This window comes from Triturus cristatus, chromosome 8 (assembly GCF_964204655.1).
Source record: "Triturus cristatus chromosome 8, aTriCri1.1, whole genome shotgun sequence".
NCBI classification, from domain to species: domain Eukaryota; kingdom Metazoa; phylum Chordata; class Amphibia; order Caudata; family Salamandridae; genus Triturus; species Triturus cristatus.
In genome coordinates, this window is record NC_140591.1 from 1,520,434,130 (window position 1) to 1,520,440,593 (window position 6,464).

Consider the following 6,464-nt stretch of genomic DNA (forward strand, 5'->3'; position numbering starts at 1 on the left):
CACTTACTGCATGTACCAATCCACAAAGACCATAAGCAGTGTCTGAGATTTGCAGTAGATGTTTTACTTTGGTAAATCCAGATCCCTCTGTTTGGGCTCGACCCATCCCCTAAAGTCTTCTCCAAAGCTCTGGCTCTCATAAAAGGGTGCACAACGATATTATTGTGTCAGAAACATTGTCCAACATAAATATCCTAAAAAAATATTGTGGTGACAAGAATATCATGGTACAGAATATTACAAATAAGGATATTGTGTTTTTAAGTGTTGAATGTAATTTAAAAAAATATAGTTGTATATAATATGAATTTTGTATTATCCTTACTGCTTTATCAGTTTCTGTGTTCTAAGTTAATATGGTATTGATATCAATAACCCTTTTTAGCAGTTGTTTGACAGTTTTTTAAATATTGGCGAGTTGGGTTTGTAGAGGAGTAGGGTAGAAAGATATTATAAAATACACTTTACGTTTTCATATCTTCTTTTGGAGGAAGCCACAAAATAGTGTTGTCATCCAAATAGATTTTTAGGAAACATCCTACACAAAAACAATAAGTTAAAACCACTAATAGATCTCAGAAACTCCAACTGCTTTGTTTATTCCACAAATTCAAGATAGAAGCAACTTACCCCTTGAGGGATGTGGCCAGACTCCACCTGATGCAATCTACCAAGCACACAGAAAATACAATTGTCGTAGTCATCTATTCACGTCGCTTCCACTCAGCATTTATTCTGCACCATGGTGCTTCACAAAATTATCTCAACATGTGGTTGCTGACCACAAAACCTAAAGGGTTTATTTATTATGACATTATGTTGATGGCACATGATCAGAATTGTCTTTTATCCCATCTACCGATGTTTATTTTACTTCAACAACATGTATGTTTTTTATAACTTCAGAGAAGTCCTAATCCCAACTCAAAGGTGACTTTTTAGAGCCGGGTGTTTCTGTGTTCAAGAAGGGGGCTGTGTCATTTACTACCCTTACACAAATTTCCCTGAGGCCTCTGGCTAGGCCAGCAATACTTCTGTTTTTCTTCATCCAGGTAGTTTTTCTAGGTTCCCCTGAATTATCAAGATGTATGGAAACTGAAAGTAAAACATCTTAGGAGAGGACTCGTACTCATACATGGTTGCACTAGGTCATAAAACAAAGAAGGAAACTTCCTGAAAGCTGGGACATCTGCAAGCGTGAAATGGAAGAACAATATTTAATTCTATAACAGGTCTACAAATAAGTCCATGCCAGTATGACAGGTTTGGGGGGATAATTGCATCCAGCTCTTGAACGGCAGCACATGGTCACAGAATGAGCCAAAAATGCACACCAGTTTTGTGAAGCTGCTTGCCAGCTCCTTTGAAAATCCCTTCTTTTGCAAACGGCTTAGAAAGGACAATCTCACTGTGGGAAGGCATATCAACTGCCATATATGTGGTATAAAATGATGAGTTTTGGGAATTTCTGCACTGGTAGACCACATTCCTGGGATCCACAAAATAGTAGTAGATTCACATTCCCGCCATCCCTTCGATTACAGTGGCTGGCAGCTTCAGGTACCAATATTTCAGTAAATAGGAGACTTTGCGATTGATGATCTTTAGAGCTGAACTCCTTCTTTGAAAGCACCTTTGAAGCAAGCATGGAGGATAATGATGCTATCCTGGGTCCTCTCTGTTGCCTCCAACATGATCTGGACCTGTTGCTGCACTCAACTCCTTATTCAATTGTAATCGTTCTAAGGTCTTCTTATGCTATCTATGCTGTTCTCTAGGCGTGCCCCACTGACTCCAGGGCTCTCCGTTATATGCGTCGCACTGCCCTGAAAGTTAACAGGTGTTTTTGATAAGGTTGTGTGTATGCATCGTTAAGTTGACTTGTCAACTCACTCTTTGCTTCATCCTTTTTTTAATGTCTGATCTTTAGTTGCTTGATTGTTATTGCCTGTAGTATACTAATAGATCACTGCTATGTTGGTTACTTTTTGCAACTTGTGTTGTAATCTTCCATGTCTTTATTGCCATGAGGCTGTGCGACACCTCCTTTTATCCCATCATCGCTCACTGACTCCATACATATTGGATTTAGAAATATGTCCACCAATCACTATTGGCCCACATGACTCTATGCTTAGTTGAAATAGCAGGGCGTAACCATTGTGCGGTTTCCCCACAGTCCTGTACGAATCTTGCCTTATGGGACTCCGCTCCCAACAACTGAGAGAATTGTTTATTTCCCTACTTTACTTTTAATATTACTGTGTACTCCGTCCAACTTCCTCGTACCCTAGTATTAATCATGTGGTCCTTTGTTCCAACTCATTATGTAAGTCATAGTATACTTTTTACTCCAACTCTCGCATCACCAACCAAATCATGACCATTGACAAAACTTACACCATGCATTCATTGAAGGTAATATCCGTAAATACCAAGTGTTAGACCTCGCATATCTTGGAGTGATTACCCATGACTTTTTGCCTCTACCACCTTTGCATTTAAATGCTTTGGCTACTCTGCCACTGCTGATCAGTGTCAAAGTACAGGAGTTCCCTATGTAAAATGTATGGTGATTGGTTGACCATGATTGGTATGTTTGCCTTACTAGTGAAGATCCCTAGTGATGTGCACTGTGTGTGCAAGGGCTAGTAATGCAAGGGTGCGCAGAGAAGGGAACTCAGGCCTTCAGTGTAGGGCCTGCGCGCAGAATACCAAGTGAGCATGTTGTCCTGACAAGTGCAACCACTTGTCAGGCCTGACTTTCCCTTTTACATACACATGTGGCACCCCTGTGGTAGGTCACAGGCAACCCCTGGGCAGGGTGCAGTGTAGGTAAAAGGCAGAACATAAACTGAGGAGTGTGTTATGTTCTGGCAGTGAAAAACTCTCCATTTCGTTTTTCTCTGCTGAAAGGTCATTCTGCCCATAGTACAGAATGGGGGAGGCTGGGTGTTGTGTTTGGTAGCCTAGTTTCCTGTCAGTTTGTAATGGAGAGGTGAAGTTTGGTATGTGTGAACTCACAGTGTCATAATGCATCTTTCTGTAAAGGTGGTTTTGTCAGTGTGTGTTTGTAAACCACTCTTTTAGAAAGTGGCTGAGTTTTGTGCTCTGTGCATTTCTGTATGTTTCTGAAATGTGGATTGTCTGTCTGGAATTGAAAGGTGAGAGGAGCTGGGAGAGGTCTTGACCCAGGGAGGTGTTGAGATGGCACCAGGCTGCCCTGCATCTGGAGAGTAGGGGGAGGAGAAGCCTGGGAGGTGAAAAGGCCTGGGCTGGTGCTATAAACCAATTGACCCATCTCCTGCTGAGTGTTTAAGGATCCAGACCCCCAGTATCAAAGGGAGAGAGGTGACAATGGGAGGGAGACACCCAGAACTGATTAAGGGAGGGGTCAGGGACCCCTGAGCACATGCAAACTTCAAAGACATTAAGGGTTATAACTATGAGAGCTGAAACCCCTGAACGTTGGTGTGAAACAGATATGGATTGAGACTGAAAAGGCTTGGACCCATTCTGTGGTCAAGAGGAACCTCTGCTAACAAGCATTTACAAGGCAATGGTCTCGGCAATATTATAGGTAGAGCTATTGGTATTGCTCATTATTTTTTTATTATTTTTGTATCCCTAAATAAATGCCATTGTCATTTCTATTGGCATTAGCTTTTTATTTGCATATGTGATACCTATTGCATTAGCAGAGAGAGAGTGAGGTAGTGAGATAGAGAGAGAGAGTGAGGTATTGAAATAGAGAGTGAGGTAGTGAGAGAGAGTGAGGTAGATAGAGAGTGAGGTAGTGAGATAGAGAGTGAGGTAGATAGAGAGTGAGGTAGTGAGATAGAGTGAGGTAGGGAAAGAGTGAGGTAGTGAGGGAGAGGGATGTTGTGAGGTAGTGATATATAAGCATAGAGTGATGTTGTGATGTAGTGAGATAGAGAGAGAGGTAGTGAAAGAGAGAGTGAAAGTGAGTTAGTGAGATAGAAAGAGTAAGGTAGTGAGATAGAGCGAGAGTGTGTGGCTCATCGATTCCAATATAATATACTTTAATGAACTCGAGTGCAACTCGCCCCACCCCCAACGCCATAACCACACTCTTAAACCATCTACCTTACCGAAGCACATGTATCACATTGAAATGCCTTTTACAAATGCCTCAGCCTTTCTGCTCCAAGCTCGGCAGACGATCCCCTGCCCCCGCGTGTGCACCAATCACTCATTTAGCCCCCAACTAGCCTGCAGCTTCCATCCAACGGGAGGGGGGGTGGGAGCTTTGTGAACACGGACAGTGGGTGGGGGTGGGAGCAAAGCAACAGAAATGTAAACAAGCACAGCACGCGAAAGTGAAAGTGACCGCATTTGGAGCAAAAATACACACACTTCAATAAAATATGTATTGCTATCCGTAAAAGGCTGGTAGGTCTGGGTACACTCAATTACATGTTACGTTCCTGCTTATAAAAGTCTGCCTTAGTGGGGGACTGGTGGATTACACCCCACCTTCAAACATCCACGCATGCCAGTCTCCTACGAATGCGTGTTTGTAACAGCCAACACGGGAGCCAAGAGCAGGGGGAGAGGACACCATGAACACCGCCGCCTTTCTCCGAGGCGAAGAAGAAATGCCTTGGAGAAAGGCAGCGGCGGTTTCGGATTCGGGGGCTTTTTTTTCTTTTCTCTCCTCTTGCCATTGGCTGGAGGAGAGAAAAACACGCCCAAAAGGGGCGTGGCTAAAAAGTGGTAAGAACAGCACGGAACACGCCCCCGAATCTGAAAAAGACAGAGCCTATTTGGAGGGACGGCTCTCTCCTCCAATGGCTGGCCTCCGTTTAGGAAGCCAGCCAATGGAGGAGAGCCAAAAAGAGAGGCGGGCTAAATAGCCACTCTAAGAAACATAAGATCTCCGGACTTCCGGTTCTGCCTTCGGCAGACCGGGTGATCCCTCGACCTAAAAAGTATGTTCTTCCACCCAGTGAAACCACACAGCAGGCTGGGTTTGGGTATTAGGGGGATTTCTCACGCACAATACTGAAGCAACTGCCAAGCTTTCACCCTCATCCACACATTACTCATAGTAACAAAAGCAGGTAATGACAGCACCCGTGAGTACGGAATAGATTGTACATTTGTGTACTTGTGAACACACAGGTCATCCCTGTGCTACCAAGTCGTCTCTAACCTGATATAGCTGTATATGAAGGCCTTCACTGCTACACACTGCCCAAGATATCTAGCTACTTATGAAATGGTATGAAAACATTGACAATTGCCTAGGCCAGTAAACTCAAATTAGACTAATTTTGAATAGTACATGGAGAGATATTGGCAGGCCCTGCGACACCTCAGGCCTTTCTCCGCAAAGGACCTTATTTGCCCCCACACTACCCGGACGCAGTCCAGAGCAGCAGCGAGGGAAATCCAAAAAGTGTTTGACAGGAGGAGAATGAAGTTTTCCGGCGCGGCCCCCCGCTCACCTTAGAGAAGCCGCCCAGAGTAATGACCCGGGTGTAGAGAGCATGCAGGTCCAGCTCCCTGCCCGCCACAGCCGGCAGCTTTCGAAACCGGGACCTGTGCACAAAGAGAGAGCATTAGAGAGATCCGGCAGATGAGGCCGGCGATACCGGACCCCTGGCAAAGCTACCCCTCCACCACCCCCCATGTCTTATAGGTTTAAGGCTAAATGGGTCTTCTCACCCTCTGCTGTGGTGGAAGCGAGGCCGGCGATACCGGACCCCTGGCAAAGCTACCCCTCCACCACCCCCGTGTCTTATAGGTTTAAGGCTAAATGGGTCTTCTCACCCTCTGCTGTGGTGGAACTGCCTCCGCTCGTCCAGGAAAGCTTGCCCTTTCCTCCGCTGGTCCTCTTGAGGTTTCCCCGTCGAGTTTGCCATCGTTTTTGGGATTTTAAAAACAAAATGTATTTTTTCCCCTTTTTATTTTTTTTTTTAATCCCCTCTCTGCGTGTTAGGGAACCAGAATCCCCATCGTCGTCTTCGGGACTGAAGGGGCCGGAGAGTGGTCTCTTTTCAAAGAAAAGTTGGGATTTAAAGAGGGGGGTAATAGCAGGGCCGTCGGCGGGCTGAACTGGGGGGGTCTGGGATCTTCAGCAGGGCCAACGGAAACACGGACCCGGCTGCCCCGCGCCCCACTCCATGCCTCTCACCAGCTTCGGCAAGAGAGATCCAGTGTTTTCCCCGGTTTATTTGATTTTTAAGGGGTTTTTCTGACGGTTCTTTCGGGAGACATCCAGGGGAGGTGTCTGTGTGTATGTATTGCACGGACACCGCAGCCACCTCCACGGGCACACTTACCACATTCGATCACACACCGGCCGCTCGCGCCCGCTTACAGGACGCACCGGCGCTCTGCACACACTCACACACACAAAAAGAGCCCGGGATATGCGAGGCCGCGGAGGCTGCTGCTCGTCTGAGAGAAGGGGATTGTGTGTGTGTGTGTGTGTGAGA

General features: G+C 45.6%; 1 pseudogene; it reads right to left on the reverse strand.

The window, feature by feature from the left end:
• Positions 1–5,888, reverse strand: part of LOC146806038 (mitotic spindle assembly checkpoint protein MAD1-like) — an 85,473-nt pseudogene extending 79,585 nt beyond the window's left edge.
• Between the last annotated feature and the right edge of the window lie 576 nt (positions 5,889–6,464).